Consider the following 19,846-nt stretch of genomic DNA (forward strand, 5'->3'; position numbering starts at 1 on the left):
GTGAGTCAAAAGAAATGGAAGCCAACTGTTTTGGGTATCTTATGACTATCTCAAATGGTAAGAGTTTATGAGTTCCCAAAGGGGTGGATCTGAGATTTAGAAGGACCAACAGCAATGCTTTTGGCCAACGTATTTGAAAGGCTTCTACAAATTTTGCCAAATCCATTAGTGTGTTAGACTAAACCAGAGAACTAAGGGGTAAGCTTAGTGGAAGTGTTGTAAAACTGTCCAAACATCACAAACTTGTCATAATACCTGGCCAGTAAAATGGGTTCCTCAATCACTATCAAGTTCAAGATTATCCCAGGCAGGAATAATCTTTTCCAAATGGACTTTAGCCACAGAAGAGGCAGTAGCCTGTCTGCAAGGGAAGGCTTCAGTCCAGTATGAAAACATACAGACAATGACTAGAACATATTTATATCCATTAAATGGAGGAAGTTGTGTAAATCTATTTGCCTGAACTTCAATTTTAAATGTCTGGAAACAGGGGCTTCCCTGGTGGCGCAGTGGTTAAGAATCCACCTGCCAAGGCAGGGGACACAGGTTTGAGCCCTGGTCTGGGAAGATCCCACATGCTGCTGAGCACCTAAGCCCATGCGCCACAACTACTGAGCCTGCGAGCCACAACTACTGAGACCATGTGCTGCAACTACTGAAGCCCGCACGCCGACAGCCCGTGCTCTACAACAAGAGAAGCCACCACAATGAGAAGCCCACATGCCACAATTAAGAGTAGCTCCAGCTCGATGCAACTAGAGAAAGCCTGTGCACAGCAACGAAGACCTAACGCAGCCAAAAATAAATAAATAAAATAAATTTGAAATAAACAAATAAATAAATGTCTGGAAACAGTATGAACAGGCTTCCCTGGGTTTTACTTTGGACAAGTAGGACAAGTGAGGCCGGCACTTCCTCCAGCCTTGTTAATGTTTCCCCACCACTACTGATTCATTAATGCTATCATTGTATCCGCAGATCAATGGTTTAATTCATGTACAGTGATGAGGAGTGGGAATTTCAGAGTCTCTAGGAGGACTGAGTTATTTGGCCCAAGCCAGAGCTTTCTCTTTTATCAAACCAACAACTGTTGCATTTCCAATCTTGTTTTTCCATTTCTGCAGCCAACTGTTGGGTTTCTCTAGTCAGTTTTCTAATTTATCATTTGGGGAAATATCACTTTGGACCATGGCAGCAGTGTCGCTGTTGTTGGTTCCTTTAAGGGCAGCATTCCTTGTGTAAATATCAGCCAGGTGATTTTCCCTTTGCTTCCAGAGAGTCAAGTTAAAAATTCCCCAGAATCTTAATAATACCTAAAGAGGCCAGTAAAAAATACCGCATCTATTAATTCCTGAACGTAGGAGCCATCTCTATTTTTATTTCTGCTAGAAGTAAGGACACCATGTTGTTTCTACAACATCCTAAAATTATGAGCTACTTCAAAAGCATATCTATTATCAGTATAAGTACTGGAATTTGGCCTTGGCTAAAGTACAAGCCTGTTGGGCTGTAGTAACCATAGGTAAAGATGCTGCCTCAAAAACAGGAAAAGGAATAGTAATAGCATACCCAGCACAATATTTGCCAGTGTCACCTTTCAAATCAGTGAACCATGAGAAGTCAGTGTTACCCACAGGAACTTCTTGTAGATCATGAGGAGTCAAGAGGTAATCCATCAGCGTTAAGTATTCATGAGGGACTTTGTCAGTGATGGAAGTGAGAAGAGTAGCAGGATTAAGGTTACTACAACTACAATGTAAAAGATTTCTGTGAGGAGGAGTTAACAAAAGAATTTCATAGGAGGTAAGGCGGCTGACTGAGAAATATTCATTGTGATAACATTCTGGAGAGTTTTACTGTATGAGGTACAAAAATGATTAATCCCACAATTTTCTTGGTGGTCTTAATTAAAAGGGTGGTGGCTATAATGGCTCTAAGGCAATGGGGTATCCCCACGCCACAGGGTCCAGTTGCTGGCTGTAGAACCCAATGGGTCTATGGTGGTCCCCATGTTTTTGGGTGAGTATCCCAAGAGCATCCCCTTCTTTTTCATATATAAAAAGGAAAAAAAGATCTGATAATCGGGATTCCCAAGGGCAGATGGGTTTATCAAACTCTCCTTTAAGGCCTTGAAACCTGTTCAGCTTTCTCATAAAACTAGGTCAGGGTTGTTATTGTTTAGTAAAACATACAAAGGTTTGGCCATAGGAGAGATATGTGAAATTCATTCTGACAATAACCATCTAGCCCAAGAAAATCTTGCAGATGGTGCTTTGTTTTGGATTAGGGGAAACTTAGGACACCATGAATTCTATCTGGATCTAGGTATAGGCCTTGTTCTGATTTCAGATGCCCTAAATATTGAACCTGAGTTTGGGCAAACCGCAATTTTTCTTTGGCAACTTTATGTTCCTTTAAGGCTAAAAGCTTTAGCAAGTGGATGCTGTTTTCCTGTGCGGAGGCTTGAGAAGGAGAACAAAGAAGCAAATCATCCACATACTACTACAAAGTGAACCTCTAGGGAACTCTATATTATCCAGATCAGCCTTCAGGATTTGTGAGAAATAAGAACCTCAGTAAAACACTGAGGCATTACTATCCAGGTGAACTCTTTTTCTTCCCAAGTGAAGGCAAAAGGTATTGACTAGCTTCATCAAGTGGAATAGTAAGGAATGCACTGCAAAAATCAATTTCAGTAAAGAATCTGTTTCCAGTGGGAATTGATGTTAGTAACGTATGAGGGTTAGGAACAACAGGGTGTCAAGGGATAACAATGTAGTTAATCGCTCGCAGGTCCTGGACAAGCCTCTACCTTCAGCCCTTGGGTTTTCTCACTGGTAAAATGGGAATGTGATATCTTCTATTATGGAATTTAGGCCTTAAAGGACTTTATAGAGTATTGATTAATTCTGGGAAGAGGTTTTGAGGGATCTATTTGAATCCTGATGGGAGGTGTACTATGAATTTTGCCAACATCAATTGGAGATTTTGCCCCTAAGGAAGGTGGCAGCTGATTCAACAGAGAAAAATGATCAGTGTTTCCAAAATCAGCTCTAGTACTGTCAGGGAGGAAACAGTAAAATATTTCAAGGGTCATTTAATTTATTTAAGGATGACTAGTGGGACTGAGCACCGACAGTGTGGCTCTGGTGTCAGTTAAGACTGGCATCCCCACTCTGGAGAAATGCTTCTCCAAGCTGATTAAGAGGGAGTATTCAGAAGAACCTTTGTAACCTTGTCATTGAGAAATGAGGGGATGTCGGAAAGACTGGTTAGAGGGTGGAAGGTGCCTAAAGAGCTTAAATTTGCTACGATTTCTGTTCCAATGTCCTGGCTTTTTGCAATAATAAGAGAAGCTAGGAAATTTTTAAGTTCGTCTAGGAGACTTCATTTGCTAGAGTTAATTAAGAATTTTGGTGGTCTTCCTTTTAGCAGATTCATCTAGAGGGCAATTGAGCTGGTTTGCCAGGGTAACTAAATCTGGATTGGGCAGTTTCCCATTCCATCCTGGTCCTTTTCACTAGAAAGGATAGATCCGATTTCAGCCCATGAATAAGCATGGAGTTAAAAACTACCTGGATGGAATCAACATATGAAAGAAGACCAGAATTTTCATTAAACATAATCTGAAGCCGATTTTAAGAGTCATAAAGCAGGTTCATCAGATGTTTTTTGTGCAAGCCTAAATTTCGTTCCATTCAACAGGCTTTTGGAAAGGCCTCAGGAATTGCTAGATGAAGTCACCTAGAAATTGCTGTAGCTTGATTATATAATAAGTTAGCAGGCTGGTCTCCTGGTTGTAATTCTAAAAACCTTTCAGGATTTTCCCAATTAGCAGTTTTCATCCAATGCTGGGCCTGGCCTTCACCAACAAGCATATGAATCAGCTGTTAGAAAGTCAGAGAAACCAAGTGATAAGTTTGAACGACTATATTAAATCCCTTATCAAATCTGTGAGAATCTCCAGTTGCTTTAGGAAAATATTTGACTATGACTTATAGTTCAGCTTTAGTACAGGGTATATAAGAAATTAAGGGTTTAGCCTCTTCATCCTAAGAAGGCTTAATTTTAAAGGAACAGGTTCTGATAAATTCAGAGAAAAAGGGAGTGGGGAGTTTCAGAGAAAAGGGGTAGTTAGGCAAGAAAATTAGCAGGGAGGCATTGAGGGTACAGGCAGACCCTCATTTTATTGTGCTTCTTCACTTTACTGTGTTTTGCAGATATTGTGGGGGTTTTTGGTGATTCTCGCAATGTTTCACACTTTTTCATTATTATTACATTTGTTATGGTGATCTGTGATCAGTGACCTTTGATGTTACTATTGCAAAGATTATGACTCGCTGAAGACTCAGATGATGGTTAGCAGTTTTTAGCAATAAAGTATTTTTTAATTAAGTATGTGTGTGGTTTTTTAAAAGACATAATGCCACTCCACACTTAATAGACCATAGTATAGTGTAAACATTACATTCATATGCACTAGGAAACCAAAAAATTTGTGTGACTTGCTTTATTGCAGTATTCACTTATTTTGGTGGTATGGAACTGAGCGTGGAATATCTCTGAGATATGCCTGTATAGAAGAAGCCTAAGTGGCATAGAAGTAAAGGAGAAACATGGAGCCAGATGCAGAATCTGAAACAAAGAAGCTAAGGAAAAACAGCCTGAGGCTTCAGGATCCATTTTATCTTTTTTTAAATTGTTTGTTTGCCTCAGTTAATCTTAAAACCTTATTTTGCAGAGAGGCAATTTTAGGCCTCTCATAACATTTGGAAGCCTCATGACACCAAATGAAATAGGCATACCACTCAGTTATGAAAATTGTTGCACTATTGTGATCCAATTCAACTAAGTTTGGGGATTTCAAAATTTCCCCGTAATGGCCATTGATATACTCAATTGTCTTTGGTCAGGTTCATCTATTAATTATAAATGTGCTTGAGGAAGAATCACAACTTGTAAACACAAAATTATCTGGAGTCCCTATAGGGGTGGTGCCCTCAAAATATTTAGATAACAGATCCCATTTCTCAGAGGTTTTTCTCTAGAATAAAAGAAAAATTTTCAAACAGCTTAAACACCTTACAGCTCAAACAGCTCAATTCAAACAGCTTGCAAGTCTATATACCAGCCAACTCTAAGGAAACAGCTTAGTCCCAGAAAATCATGCCAAAGCCTTTTTCAGCCAGTTTCCAGAAATAAAATATTCCCAAAGAGTAGGCAAAAGGCTGAAAAACCAGCACAGTTTCAGTGAAGCAGTCCCTGTTTCCCAAGGAATGGGTCAAAGGGGTTTTCAGCTAGCTTCAGCTGAAAGAATCTGATTAAAAATCAGACCTAAGTGCCAAACAAGTACTTGCATACAGAACAAGGTCTCAACCAGAAAGACAAGAGCTTAAAACCGATCACAAACACTGGAAAGCTTCAAATGCAAATACAGTGTGAGCTCAGATCCAGGAGAAAGACAGACCTTCAAACTCCAAGATGGACAAGAAAAGCAGTGAGCAACAACAGCCTCAATTGTTAGTACTGCACCTGTTCACTCACCGGCCCAAGCCTTTGGGGTTGTCTTCTCCAGTCCCTGTACAGGCCACCAAAATGTTGACCTAACAAATAGACTACCACGTATTCCTCAAGCAAAGATGGATTTATTCAGGATCAGCAGTGGATAATAACTCAGGGTCTGCAACCATGGAGACCCATGTGCAAGTAAATGCACAGTAAGGGAAGGAGAATGCTTTTACTGAGCGGGAAAAAGAAGCTGGGTGGGCTAAAGTAAACAAAGAGTATATGGCTTTTCATTCACTGAGTCCTTGCCAGGAAAGAAAAGGAGTTTTCCCTCTTCTTATTGGTCTCCTCTATAGTCGTAGGGTATGAGAGTTCCCACTTCTGGACTCCTGACTACTTAACTGAAGTTTCTGTTTATTAATTTTTTAAGAGTCTGAAGGCCAAAAAGGAGACCTGGCCTGGAGATACTCATTTTGGCATTGGTGACATATGAAAGGAAATGCGAGCAGAAGAACAGAGATCACTTACGAAAAAAAGTATTAGAGTGAGAATGGGAGATGACCTAGAAATCCAGCCCTGAGGGACACTAACATTTAAAACTCAGGCAGAAGAAGATGCCTCCTGCCTCCAGCTAGTTTTTCTACTAGTGAATGAGTGTGTCACACTGACTACCTCAGAAATTTAAAACCGAAGAATACTTTTGCATTATTAATGAACATTTATTGAAAATCTTCCTTCTGTCAGATAAACTCCCAGGTGCTGGAGATACAGACCTGAGGCATATTCACTGCCCTTGAAGACCTTAGTGACCCAACCAGCCATGTGATTTTTGTTCTGAATTGCTCTACATTCTATGACACTTAAGAAGGGGCTAAGATTAAACATTTTTTGCCTTCATCATAAAGAATGCTGAGCTCAGCTACAGAAAAATAAAGTTATATTTCTACACATCTGAGACATAGTTTATATACTCTAAATCTGCTATACCATGTAATGACTAATTAAATCATTATAGGCTCTCTTCTACAGATACAGAAGAGACAGAGTAGAGTGATACAGAAAGAGGCTTTGACAAAAAATGAAAGACCAGATCTGTAAAAATGATTTCCTGAGTTACTTAATCAAATAATGAATTACCTTGTGTGATATGCCTCACAAATCTCTCCACCTCTGAGAGAAGTTAGCAGAAGCCAGAAATGCTATGCTCAAAGCAGGACTCTGGGAGTTATATGACAACTACCCATTTGAGAAAAAACGAATTGAGGCTTTTGGGTCCACATACCTGATTCCTAAAAAAGTATACCATTTAGGTTTAGGAAGAGAATCTTCCCCCAGGTTCTCAACTGAATTGCCCTTCTATACCAGGATTTCCAAAATATTAATAATATAATATATATATTCAAGCCGTTTCCCATCCATATCTCATGAGATCTCAGACACACCCTCGACTGTAAATTACCCAGAGTTCTGCATGTTGGGCTAGGTCCTAATAGTGGCTATGCCCAGGGATGATTTAGGAGATTAGGCACCCCCATGATCTCCATTACCCTGTCCCAAACAAACATATAACCTAAATAAAAATAAGTGTGCTTGTTCTGTCAACACAGTCTCAAGATAAGCCCCATAGGTCCCTCTTCTAACCAACCTCTGATCCCTGGTCTCTTCCTTTTAGAAATTCTGGGGCTGCCTTTGGGCATTTAAATAACAAGATGAAGACTCAGATTATGTAATTTGCTCATATCAAATTAGCTAGTTCTCAAACCCATATCTGCGGATTTCAATATCATTTCTTTTTGTAACTATTTCCTATTGTCATCCAAACCACTATGTTAAACAACTGTGAACAGTAGATATGAAAATTTGGGAGAAAAAACGTGGAGAGAACATTTTTATCTGAAACTCTTCTAACTCTGGTGAGGACAGGGAAAATGTTTTGTTTACCACGATATACTGTACTTAGCTCCTAACACACTACTAAGTAGGTCAACTACTAAGTAGTTGCTGAACAAAAATAAGTTACTTAAATAATTAACTGATGAGGTGAAAATTAATTATTATTAATAAGATCTACTCCGTTAGTGAGTCCATTTCAAAGTTGGTTCCACAGAATGTCTAACATTTTAGGTTAAGTTTGAAAACTATATAATAATTGTTTAAGTTACACAGATTTTATAAGAGTGTGTTCTACCAGGAAACACTTAAGGCTGTGGAGTGATAACAGATGTCACTTTCCCAGAACAGTAATACCATTTGTTCCAGCTAATTTATAAAGGTGGGATGCTCTTAACAAAAAAGTATGATAAAGGAAAAAACAAACCCCCAAAAAGAGTACAGAGTTATCCTCTTCTGTGGGAAAATGTAGCTCAAAACCACAAACAAATATCAAATAAAGCTATGTGTTTTTGAAACTCCATAATCATTACAAGTTATATAAGTCTAGGCATATGAAATTATGTTATGTATTTTATTTTAAAAGATAAATATTTATTATCTTATAATGTCATCACCCTTGTAAGTTACCCACAAAATTTCCCTTGATGAGGACCAAGCTCCCAGAAAGCTCTAAATCCTAAAATTGAGTTCTTCTTTCGGTATGGTATACAAATGAGGGAAAAAAAAAAAAAAATATATATATATATATATATATATATATATATATATATATTTGATTGCTTTAAAAATGGAAAATGTGTTATCTTTCCATATTCACATTACTCAAAACTAAGTAAACATTTTTTAAACTCTTCCTCAAAACAGTGCTAAACTGAGACTATGCATCAGTATGATCCAATAATTTTTCAATTATAACTAAATAAATATCCAGATAACAGCTTCTAAAACCCTATCTTCTTAATGCAGTTTTCTTCTAAGGAATGCAAGGAGATTTCACAATATCATTCATTCATGCAACTTATTTTCACTAAATCATATCAAAGCTCATTACATGAAACAAACCTAATAAAAGCAAATACTTATTTTAAAATAAATGTCCAAAACTCAGTTTCCATTTGTCAAATTCAGAGAAACAGTTGACTGATATCAAAGGAACAGAAACCACTCATAAAGTTTAACTAATCATTATTAAAATATTATTTGAAAAATCTGGATTCATGTCTCATTTTTCCTACTATTATCCAAACCATAAAAGAACCTTATTTCGGTTTTCATTTTTTCTTCCTTTGCTCGCCATAAGCTTTCTTTACCCTGATCTTTTTTGTTTCTTTTGAATGCCTTGCACCTCCTAATACGTAATTTAAACTATCCACCACATTATCAATTAGCCAATAACACCAATAATAAGAAAATTCTTCCAAGATAGTAATATATGATGTTATATTTAGATAGTTTTGATTCCCCATATAAGGCAAATCCATCCTGCATGCTGATTTCTTTCAGGAGGGAAAAAAAAAAAAAAAAAAGACTAGCTCACACAAATTAAAGATTTCTATGTTTTCAGAGGAAATGTTGCATGTATACTCTTAAGCTCTTCTCAGCACACTGAGACTTTTAATAATCATTTGCTATGCTACACCATGCACAATGTATCATCGTGTATTACACAGTAGTTATTTTGGAGCAATAGCTCTAAAGCAGTTGTTCCCACAAAAAGAGAACAGACTCCATTTATAGACAGAACAATATATTAAAGTTCCAAGAGCTTTGCCAGATGGAGGGGAATCTGCCCCCTCGGGTAGGATGCCCCATTAGCACTTCCAAGGGATAGCCCATGAATTCAACAAACACATGAAGACAGTAAACCAGAAACCTCTTTGAAGTTTCCAAACTCAAAGCCTAAATGCTATACAAGTATCCTTAATATTGTGAGGTAGGGAACCATAAAGTAAAACAACAATGTACTCTTTCCTAGGCAAACTGCTCATGTCCTCATGGTATCACAAAATAGTATAGCTTAGGCCCTATAATTGACATTTTCAAGTAATAAGAATGTAAAAAGGGTAGAGATAATTCCCTAATTCAAGAAAATATTCAAAACCCTTGTTTTGTGTACTCATAACTCAAAACCACTAGAGCTAAAAAGCACATTCTTGGCAATATCAACCTCTATCAAGCCCAACATAATATTTTTTTTCAAGTAGAGATAGTTTGAAATTATGCATGTGTGTAAGAGGGGTAGGAAATGATCCTATTTGTTTTTTATATATTTTAAATTTGCTTACAGATGTTGCTTACAGATGTTGTATAAACATTTTATAATCCCTACTTTCCTGCCCATACCACTTCTCTCCAAAATTTTTTCTAGCTTACTAACATCAGGATTTTTTATATTTCATTCAGAAGTTAAGAAACCAGTATAATAAGTATAAATAGCATGCTCAGTAAATCTATAATTTTCATTAAGACGTTTCTTTTAACCATGATCTTCTCTGCAATCCACCCTAACACTCTTCTGACAATGTCTGTCAAATAAAAAACAACCCAGTTTGGAAGCCATCTGCAAACTCTGGCTGGTTCAGATGGCTTCCATCCATTCATCCAGGACTCACAAGAGGGATGATTGGCTTTGTGCTCTTCTGGCCCAGCCACTAAATAATAAATCTCACACTTACAGAATTTCCAAGAAAAGTATAATATTTAGTGCATTAATGGATAATGCTAGATGTTAAAAGTTTGTTAAAAGTTTAATCACAACTCTTCACCTAGGGAATCTACCCAATTTGTGAGATAGACATAGAGTATTAAGGGGATAAAAGATCATTCACTTAAATATATGACTTCTGGTATGCTTAATTCTCCCATCATGATCCCCCCAAATCATGACCTTGTAGCCATTTGTTTCCCACCTGGAAAGATAAAGAGGCAATGCTTGCATCTCACAAATACCATAACCAAAGCCAGTGAAGGGACCATGGACACTTGGCTTTCCCCAGCGAAATGAATGGACAGAGTGGAAGCAGGAAGTTTTACATCAATACTACTTCCTCAGTTAACTATCCTTTCCTTTGTTGGGCATGTATAGAGAGACCAGGTCTTCCTTTCTCTTCACTCCAAAAAGAGACAGGAACTTAGAGTGACAAGATGAGCTGACTTGAGCACTCCCCTGTGGTCATTTCTATCACTGCAAACTATAATACTGCTCTGCTTTAGACTGGCCAATTATTCTTTAATCAGGAGACCTTCAAGATGGGGGAGGAGTAAGACATGAAGATCAACTTTCTCCCCACAAATACATCAGAAATACATCTACATGTGGAACAACTCCTACAGAACACCTACTGAATGCTGGCAGAAGACCTCAGATTTCCCAAAAAGCAAGAAACTCCCCATGTTCTGGGGTAGGGCAAAAGAAAAAAGAAAAAAGAGGCAAAAGAATAGGGTCGGGACCTGCACCTCTGGGAGGGAGCTTTGAAGGAGGAAAACTCTCCACACACTAGGAAGCCCCTTCACTGGTGGGGACGGGGTGTGGCAGAGGGGGGAGCTTTGGAGCCACGGAGGAGAGCGCAGCAACAGGGGCACAGAGGGCAAAGCGGACAGATTCCTGCACAGAGGACTGGTGGCAACCAGCACTCACCAGCCTGAGAAGCTTCTCTGCTCACCCGCCAGGGCAGGTGGGGGCTGGGAGCTGAGCTCCGGCTTCAGAAGTCAGATCCCAGGGAGAGGACTGGGGTTGGCTGCATGAACACAGCCTGAAGGGGGCTAGTGCGCCACGGCTAGCCGGGAGTGAGTCTGGGAAAAAGTCTGGAACTGCCTAAGAGGCAAGAGACAATTGTTTTCGGGTGTGCGAAGAGAGGGGATTCAGAGCACTGCTGAAATGACCTCCAGAGATGGGCGCGAGCCACAGCTATCAGTGTGGACATCAGAGACTGACATGAAACGCTAAGGCTGCTGCTAAGGCCACCAAGAAGCCTGTGCAGGTCACTATCTACACCTCCCCTCCCGGGAGCCTGTGTAGCCCACCAGTGCCAGGGTCCCATGATCCAGGGACAACTTCCCTGGGAGAACACAGGGTGCGCCTCAGGCTGTTGCAATGTCATGCCTGTCTCTGCCACCACAGGCTCAGCCTGCATTCCATACCCCTCCGTCCCCCCAGCCTGAGTGAGCCAGAGCCCCCTAATAAGCTGCTCCTTTAACCCCATCGCGTCTGGGCGGGAAAAGATGCTCTCAGACAACCTACACAAAGAGGCAGGGCCAAATCCAAAACTGAACCACAGGAGCTGTGTGAACACAGAAGAGAAAGGGAAACTTCCCCCAGAGGCTTCAGGAGTAGCAGATTAAATCTCCACAATCAACCAGATGCACCCTGCATCTCTCGAATAACTGAATAGACAAGGAATCATCCAAATATTGAGGTGGTGGACTTTGGGAGAAACTGTAGACTTGGGTTTGCTTTCTACATCTAATTTGTTTCCGGTTTTATGTTTATCTTAGTTTAGTATTCAGAGTTTCTTATCATTAGTAGATTTGTTTATTGATTTGGTTGCTTCTCTTCTTCCTTTTTTATTTTTTTAAATATATATATATATATTTTTTTTCCTTTTTTCTTTTTTTGTGAGTGTGTATGTGTATGCTTCTTTGTGTGATTTTGCCTGTATAACTTTGCTTTTATCATTTGTCCTAGGGTTCTGTCTTTCTCTTTTTAATTTTTCTTAAGTATAGTTTTTAGTGCTTGCTATCACTGGTGGATTTGTTTTTTGTTTTGGTTGCTCTCTTCTTTCTTTCTTCTTTGTTTTTTATTACTTTTTAATTCTTTTCATTTTCAATATTTCATTTTTATTTTAATAACTTTTTTATTTTATTTTATTTTATTTATTTATTTCTTTTTTTCTCATTCTTCTGAGCTGTGTGGCTGACAGGGTCTTGGTGCTCTGGCCGGGTTTCAGGCTGGTGCCTCTAAGGTGGGAGAGCTGAGTTCAGGACACTGGTCCACCACAGACCTCCCAGCTCCACCTAATACCAAATGGCAAAAGCTCTTACAGAGATGTCCATCTCACCACAAAGATCCAGCTCCACTCAAACAACAGCAAGCTACAGTGCTGGACAGCGTATGCCAAACTGGCAAAACAGGAACACAACCCCACCCATTAGCAGAGAGGCTTCATAAAATCATAATAAGGTCACAGACACCCCAAAACACACCACCGGACATGGTACTGCCCACCAGAAAGACAAGATCCAGCCTCATCCACCAGAACACAGGCACTAGTCCCCTCCACCACAAAGCCTACACAACCCACTGAACCAACCTTAGCCACTGGGGGCAGACACCAAAAACAACAGGAACTACAAACCTGCAGTCTGCGACAAGGAGACCCCAAACACAGTAAGATAAGCAAAATGAGAAGACAGAGAAACACACAGCAGGTGAAGGAGCAAGATAAAAACCCAACAGACCAAACAAATGAAGAGGAAATAGGCATTCTACCTGAAAAAGAAATCAGAGTTAAGATACTAAAGATGATCCAAAATCTTGGAAATAGAATGGTGAAAATACAAGAAATGTTTAACAAGAACCTAGAAGAACTAAAGAGCAAAGAGACAGTGATGAACAACACAATAAATGAAACTAAAAATTCTCTAGAAGGGATCAAGAGCAGAATAACTAAGGCAGAGGAAAGTATAAGTGACCTTGAAGATAAAATAGTGGAAATAACTACTGCAGAGCAGAATAAAGAAAAAAGAATGAAAAGAATTGAGGACAGGCTTAGAGACCTTTGGGACGACATTAAATGCACCAACATGTGAATTATAGGGGTCCGAGAAGAAGAAGAGAAAAAGGGACTCAGAAAATATTTGAAGATATTATATTTGAAAGTTTCGTTAATATGGGAAAGGAAATAGTCAATCAAGTCCAGGAAGCACAGAGTCCCATACAGCATAAATCCAAGGAGAAAAACTCCAAGACACATTTTATCAAATTATCAAAAATTAAACAAAAGAAAAATATTAAAAGGAGCAAAGGAAAAACAACAAATAACATACAAGGGACTCCCCATAAGGTTAACAGCTGATCTTTCAGCAGAAACTCTGCAAGCCAGAAGGCAGTGGCAGGACATATTTAAACTGATGAAATGGAAAAAGCTACAATCAAGATTACTCTACCCAGGGCTTCCCTGGTGGCGCAGTGGTTGAGAGTCTGCCTGCTGATGCAGGGGACACGGTTTCGTGCCCCGGTCCGGGAGGATCCCGCATGCCGCGGAGCGGCTGGGCCCCTGAGCCATGGCCGCTGAGGCTGCGCGTCCGGAGTCTGTGCTCCACAACGGGAGAGGCCACAGCAGTGAGAGGCCTGCGTACCAAAAAAAAAAAAAAAAGATTACTCTACCCAGCAAGGATCTCATTCAGATAGAATGGAGAAATTAAAACCTTTGCAGACAAGCAAAAGCTAAGAGAATTCAGCACCACCAAACCACATTTGCAACAAATGCTAAAGGAACTTTTCTAGGCAGGAAACACAAAAGAAGGAAAAGACCTACAATAACAAACCCAAAACAATTAAGAAAATGGTAATAGGAACATACATATAATTACCTTAAATATAAATGGATTAAATGCTCCAACCAAAAGCACAGACTCACTGAATGGATAGAAAAACAAGACCCATATATATGCTGTCTACAGAGACCCACTTCAGACCTAGGGACACATACAGACTGAAAGTGAGGGGATGGAAAAAGATATTCCATGCAAATGGAAATGAAAAGAAAGCTGTAGTAGCAATTCTCATATCAGACAAAATAAACTTTAAAACAAAGACTATTAAAAGAGACAAAGAAGGACACTATATAATGATCAAGGGATCAATCCAAACAGAAGATATAAAAATTGTAAATATTTATGCACCCAACATAGGAGCACCTCAATACATAAGGCAAATACTAACATCCATAAAAGGGGAAATCAACAGTAACACAATCATAGTAGGGGACTTTAACACCCCACTTTCACCAATGGACACATCAACAAAAATGAAAGTAAATAAGGAAACACAAGCTTTAAATGATACATTACACAAGATGGACTTAATTGATATTTATAGGATATTCCATCCAAAAACACCAGAATACACTTTCTTCCCAATTGCTCAGGGAACATTCTCCAGGATAGATCATATCCTGCATCACAAATCAAGCCTTGGCAAATTTAAGAAAATTGAAATCGTATCAAGTATCTTTTCTGACCACAGTGATATGAGACTGGATATCAACTACAGGATACAAATGTGTACAAAGTACAAACACACATAGGCTAAACAATACACTACTTAGTAACCAAGAGAACACTGAAGAAATCACAGAGGAAATCAAAAAATACCTAGAAACAAATGACAATGAAAACCCAATGAGCCAAAACCTATAGGATGCAGGAAAAGCAGTTCTAAAAGGGAAGTTTATAGCAATAAAATCTTACCTCAAGAAACAAGAAACATCTCAAATAAACAACCTAAACTTACACCTAAAGCAACTGAAGAAACGAGAACAAAAAAACCCAAAGTTAGCAGAAGGAAAGAAATCATAAAGATCAGATCAACAATAAAGGAAAAAGAAATGAAGGAAATGATAGCAAAGATCAATAAAACTAAAAGCTGGTTCTTTGAGAAAATAAACAAAATTGATAAACCATTAGCCAGACTCATCAAGAAAAAAGGGAGAAGACTCAAATCAATAGAAGTAGAAATAAAAAAGGAGAAGTAACAACTGACACTGCAGAAATACAAAGGATCATGAGAGATTACTACAAACAACTATATGCCAACAAAATGGACAACCTGGAAGAAATGGACAAATTCTTAGAAAAGCACAACCTTCCAAGACTGAACCAGGAAGAAATAAAAAATATGAACAGACAAATCACAAGCACTGAAATTGAGACTGTGATTAAAAATCTTCCAAAAAACAAAAGCCCAGGACCAGATGGCTTCACAGGCGAATTCTATCCAACATTTAGAGAAGAGCTAACACCTATCTTTCCCAAACTCTTCCAAAACATAGCAGAGGGAGGAACACTCCCAAAATCAATCTACGAGGCCACATTCACCCTGACACCAAAACCAGACAAAGATGTCACAAAGAAAGAAAACTACAGGCCAATATTAGTGATGAACATAGATGCAAAATCCTCAACAAAATACTAGCAAACAGAATCCAACAGCATATTAAAAGGATCATACACCATGATCAAGTGGGGCTTATCCCAGGAATGCAAGCTTTCTTCAGTACATGCAAATCAATCAATGCGATAAACCATATTAAAAAACTGAAGGAGAAAAACCATATGATCATCTCAATAGATGCAGAAAAAGCTTTTGATAAAATTCAACACACATCTATGATAAAAACCCTCCTGAAAGTAGGCATAGAGGGAATTTACCTCAACATAATAAAGGCCATATATGACAAACCCACAGCCAACATTGTTCTCAATGGTGAAAAACTGAAACCATTTCCTCTAAGATTAGCAACAAGACAAGGTTGTCCACTCTCATCACTATTATACAACATAGTTTTGGAATTTTTCGCCACAGCAATCAGAGAAGAAAAAGAAATAAATTGAATCCAAGTCGGAAAAGAAGAAGGAAGGCTGTCACCATTTGCCGATGACATGATACTATATATAGAGAGTCCTAAAGATGCTACCAGAAAACTACTAGAGCTAATCAATGAATTTGGTAAAGTAGCAGGATACAAGATGAATGCACAGAAATCTCTTTCATTCCTATACACTAATGATGAAAAATCTGAAAGAGAAATTAAGGGAACACTCCCATTTACCACTGTAACAAAAAGAATAAAATACCTAGGAATAAACCTACCTAAGGTGACAAAAGACCTGTATGCAGAAAACTATAAGACACTGATGAAAGAAATTAAAGATGATACAAACATATGGAGAGATATACCATGTTCTTGGATTGGAAGAATCAACATTGTGAAAATGACTCTACTACCCAAAGCAATCTACAGATTCAATGCAATCCCATTAAGCTACCAATGGCAATTTTCACAGAAGTAGAACAAAAAATTGCACAATTTGTTTGGAAACACAAAAGACACCATATAGCCAGAGCAATCTTGAGAAAGAAAAATGGAGCTGGAAGTATCAGGCTCCCAGGCTTCAGACTATACTACAAAGCTACAGTAATAAAGACAGTACGGTACTGGCACAAAAACAGAAATATAGATCAATGGAACAGGATAGAAAGCCCAGAGATAAACCCATGCACATATGGTCACCTTATTTTTGATAAAGGAGGCAAGAATACACAATGGAGAAGACAGCCTCTTCAATAAGTGGTGCTGGGAAAACTGGACAGGTACAAGTAAAAGAATGAAACTAGAACATGCCGTAATACCATACACAAAAATAAACTCAAAATAGATTAAAGACCTCAATAAAAGGCCAGACACTATCAAACTCTTAGAGGAAAACATAGGCAGAACACTCTATGACATAAATCACAGCAAGATCCTTTTTGACCCACCTCCTAGAGAAATGGAAGTAAAACACAAATAAACAAATGGGACCTAATGAAAATTAAAAGATTTTGCCCAGCAAAGGTAAACATAATCAAGATGAAAAGCCAACCCTCAGAATGGGAGAAAATATTTGCATATGAAACAACTGGATTAATCTCCAAACTTTACAAGCAGCTCATGCAGCTCAATATCAAAAAAATAAACAACCAAATCTGAAAACTGGCAGAAGAGCTAAACAGACATTTCTCCAAAGAAGATACACAAATTGCCAACAAACACGAATAATTAGAGAAATGTAAATCAAAACTACATGAGGTATCATCTCACATGGTCAGAATAGCCATCATCCAAAAAATCTACAAACAATAAATGCTGGAGAGGGGAGAGGGTGTGGAGAAAATGAACCCTTCTACACTGTTGGTGTGAATGTTAACTGTACAGCCACTATGGAGAACGGTATGGAGGTTCCTTAAAAAAATAAAAATAGAGCTACCATATGATCCAGTAATCGCACTCCCGGGCATATATCTGGAGTAATCCATAATTTGACAAGATAGATGCACTCCACTGCAGCACTATTTACAATAGCAAGGACATGGAATCAACCTACATGTCCACTGATGGATGAATGGATAAAGAAGATGTGGTGTATATATATACAATGGAATATTACTCAGTCATAAAAAAGAACAAAATAATGCCATCTGCAGCAACACAGATGGACCCAGAGATTGTCATATTGAGTGGAGTAAGTCAGACAGAGAAAGACAAATATCATGTGATATTGCTTATACGTGGAACCTAAAAAAATGGTACAAATGAACTTATTTACAAAACAGAAATAAAGTCACAGATGTAGAAAGCAAACTTACGGTTACCAAGGTGGAAGTTGGGGAGGGGCGGGTGATAAATTGGGAGACTGGGAGTGACATATACACACTACTATATATAAAATAGATAACTAATAAGAACCTACTGTAAAGCACAGGGAACTCTACTCAATACTCTGTAATGACTTATATGGGAAAAGAACCTAAAAAAGAGTGGATATATGTATATGTATAACTGATTGACTTTACTGTACCCCTAAAACTAACACAATATTGTAAATCAACTATGGTCCAATAAAATTTAATTTAAAAACATAACTGAAAAATAAATAAGTAATTAATTAAAATCTGATACTGATGACAGTCTCATATATTGTTTGCTAGGGAAATTGAAAACTGTAAAACATTTGTGATAAGCAATTTAGTGATATTTAACACACTCATCAGGTTTTTGAAAAGAGCAGAATTTTAGAAACAGTTAAATAGGAAAATGGTTTGCATTTATTAAATATATTATGGTATGTATACAAAAGAGAATGTTATTCTGATATTTAAACTATGTTTGTACAGATAATGTTGTAAAGAGAAAAAAATGTGTTAATGATATATTAAGCAGAAAAAATATTTCCTTCAAGCACATCTAGAGTTTGTGAATTATGCTGTTACTACCTCTGAATCCATGACCTTGTGAGCCCCACCCATTGTCATTCCTACACAAAGTCCCACTCTTACCGCAATAGGCCCCAATAGCATTACAGCCTAACAGAGTTAAAACTGGATGACATCAGCAGATGCATTATGGTGATCAACAGTGTATGATGGATATCCATACTGATGAAAGATGTACCTCCATATTTAACACCCTGGAATCTCAAGCCAGGAGAGGTAACACAGCATTAAGAGATAGCACAGTATTTAAAGGAAAACATGTCCAGAAAAGATTACCGTAGATGATACTGAAGGTTTGATTACAAGCCAGAAAATTTTAGACTCAGTGTACCAATAAGAATTCCTATTGGTTTTAAGACCTGTCACTGGAGAATTATGAAAAAGGACAAATGAAAACCAATCAGCAGCTATTGACCCTGAAGCTCCTACATTCAAAAGATGATCAGGAAACTCTGATTAGATATGAAACATATTCTAGGTTCACACACTTTACACAATATTTCTGAATCATGTAGTAGGAGATGTAGGAAATCAAGCTGTTCTACGGTTCTGGTTTTTATTAACCCTACTGTCCTGTGCTTTAGAAATCATACTTTGAGTTATAGTTGGATGCCCAGGGGCCATAGGACACCACATTAATTACAGTGTATTATTATTAAATGCATTATTTCAGAAACACATCTGTAGACAGATTTGTTTACACTGTGAAGGCATGACCAAACTTGTTCTGCCTGATTCCTTTATAGCCTGTGGAGTTGCCTTCTCTCAGTGTGCATAAGCTGAAAAATATCAATCATACCTTTTCTAAAAAAGGAAAGTGTTAGCAGTTCTCTACTGAGGAACAAAATCATGGAACAATGTATTTTTTCAAGATGTAGAAAGAACAGCTGGAAGAGTGAATGTGATGTGATAGTCAATAAAGTTTTGAACAAGAGAAATATTTAAAGAAGATTTTCTCTACCATAAAACATAACTATAATATTGTACATGAAAACAACATGATACTGCTGGAGAAATGGAAAACTAGAGTAACAGAACAAAATAACAGCCTTTCTTAGGAACAGAAATACTCATACTTAATGAATGTACATATATGTGACAGATAAAGATATAGATATAAATGTTTGGTTAGAGTGATATTTGAAATCAGAGGTAAAAGAAGTCAGTAAGTGGCAAGTGGCAATTGCAGATACATTTAGAAGAAATAAACTTTACAGTCACATCACATTATAGACAATTATCATTTCCAGAAAGATTAAAGAGAAACTTTTTTTTTAACTATGAAAGTAGACTTAAAGGTCTCTAATTTTCTCCTTATAATTTGACCGTTTAAAAACATATACTTATCTCATATCAATGAAACAGAATAGGGAGTCCCAAAATAGACCCACACTTCTATGGTCAATTTATTTT

The sequence above is a fragment of the Mesoplodon densirostris genome, chromosome 1, assembly GCF_025265405.1.
Source record: "Mesoplodon densirostris isolate mMesDen1 chromosome 1, mMesDen1 primary haplotype, whole genome shotgun sequence".
NCBI classification, from domain to species: Eukaryota; Metazoa; Chordata; class Mammalia; order Artiodactyla; family Ziphiidae; genus Mesoplodon; species Mesoplodon densirostris.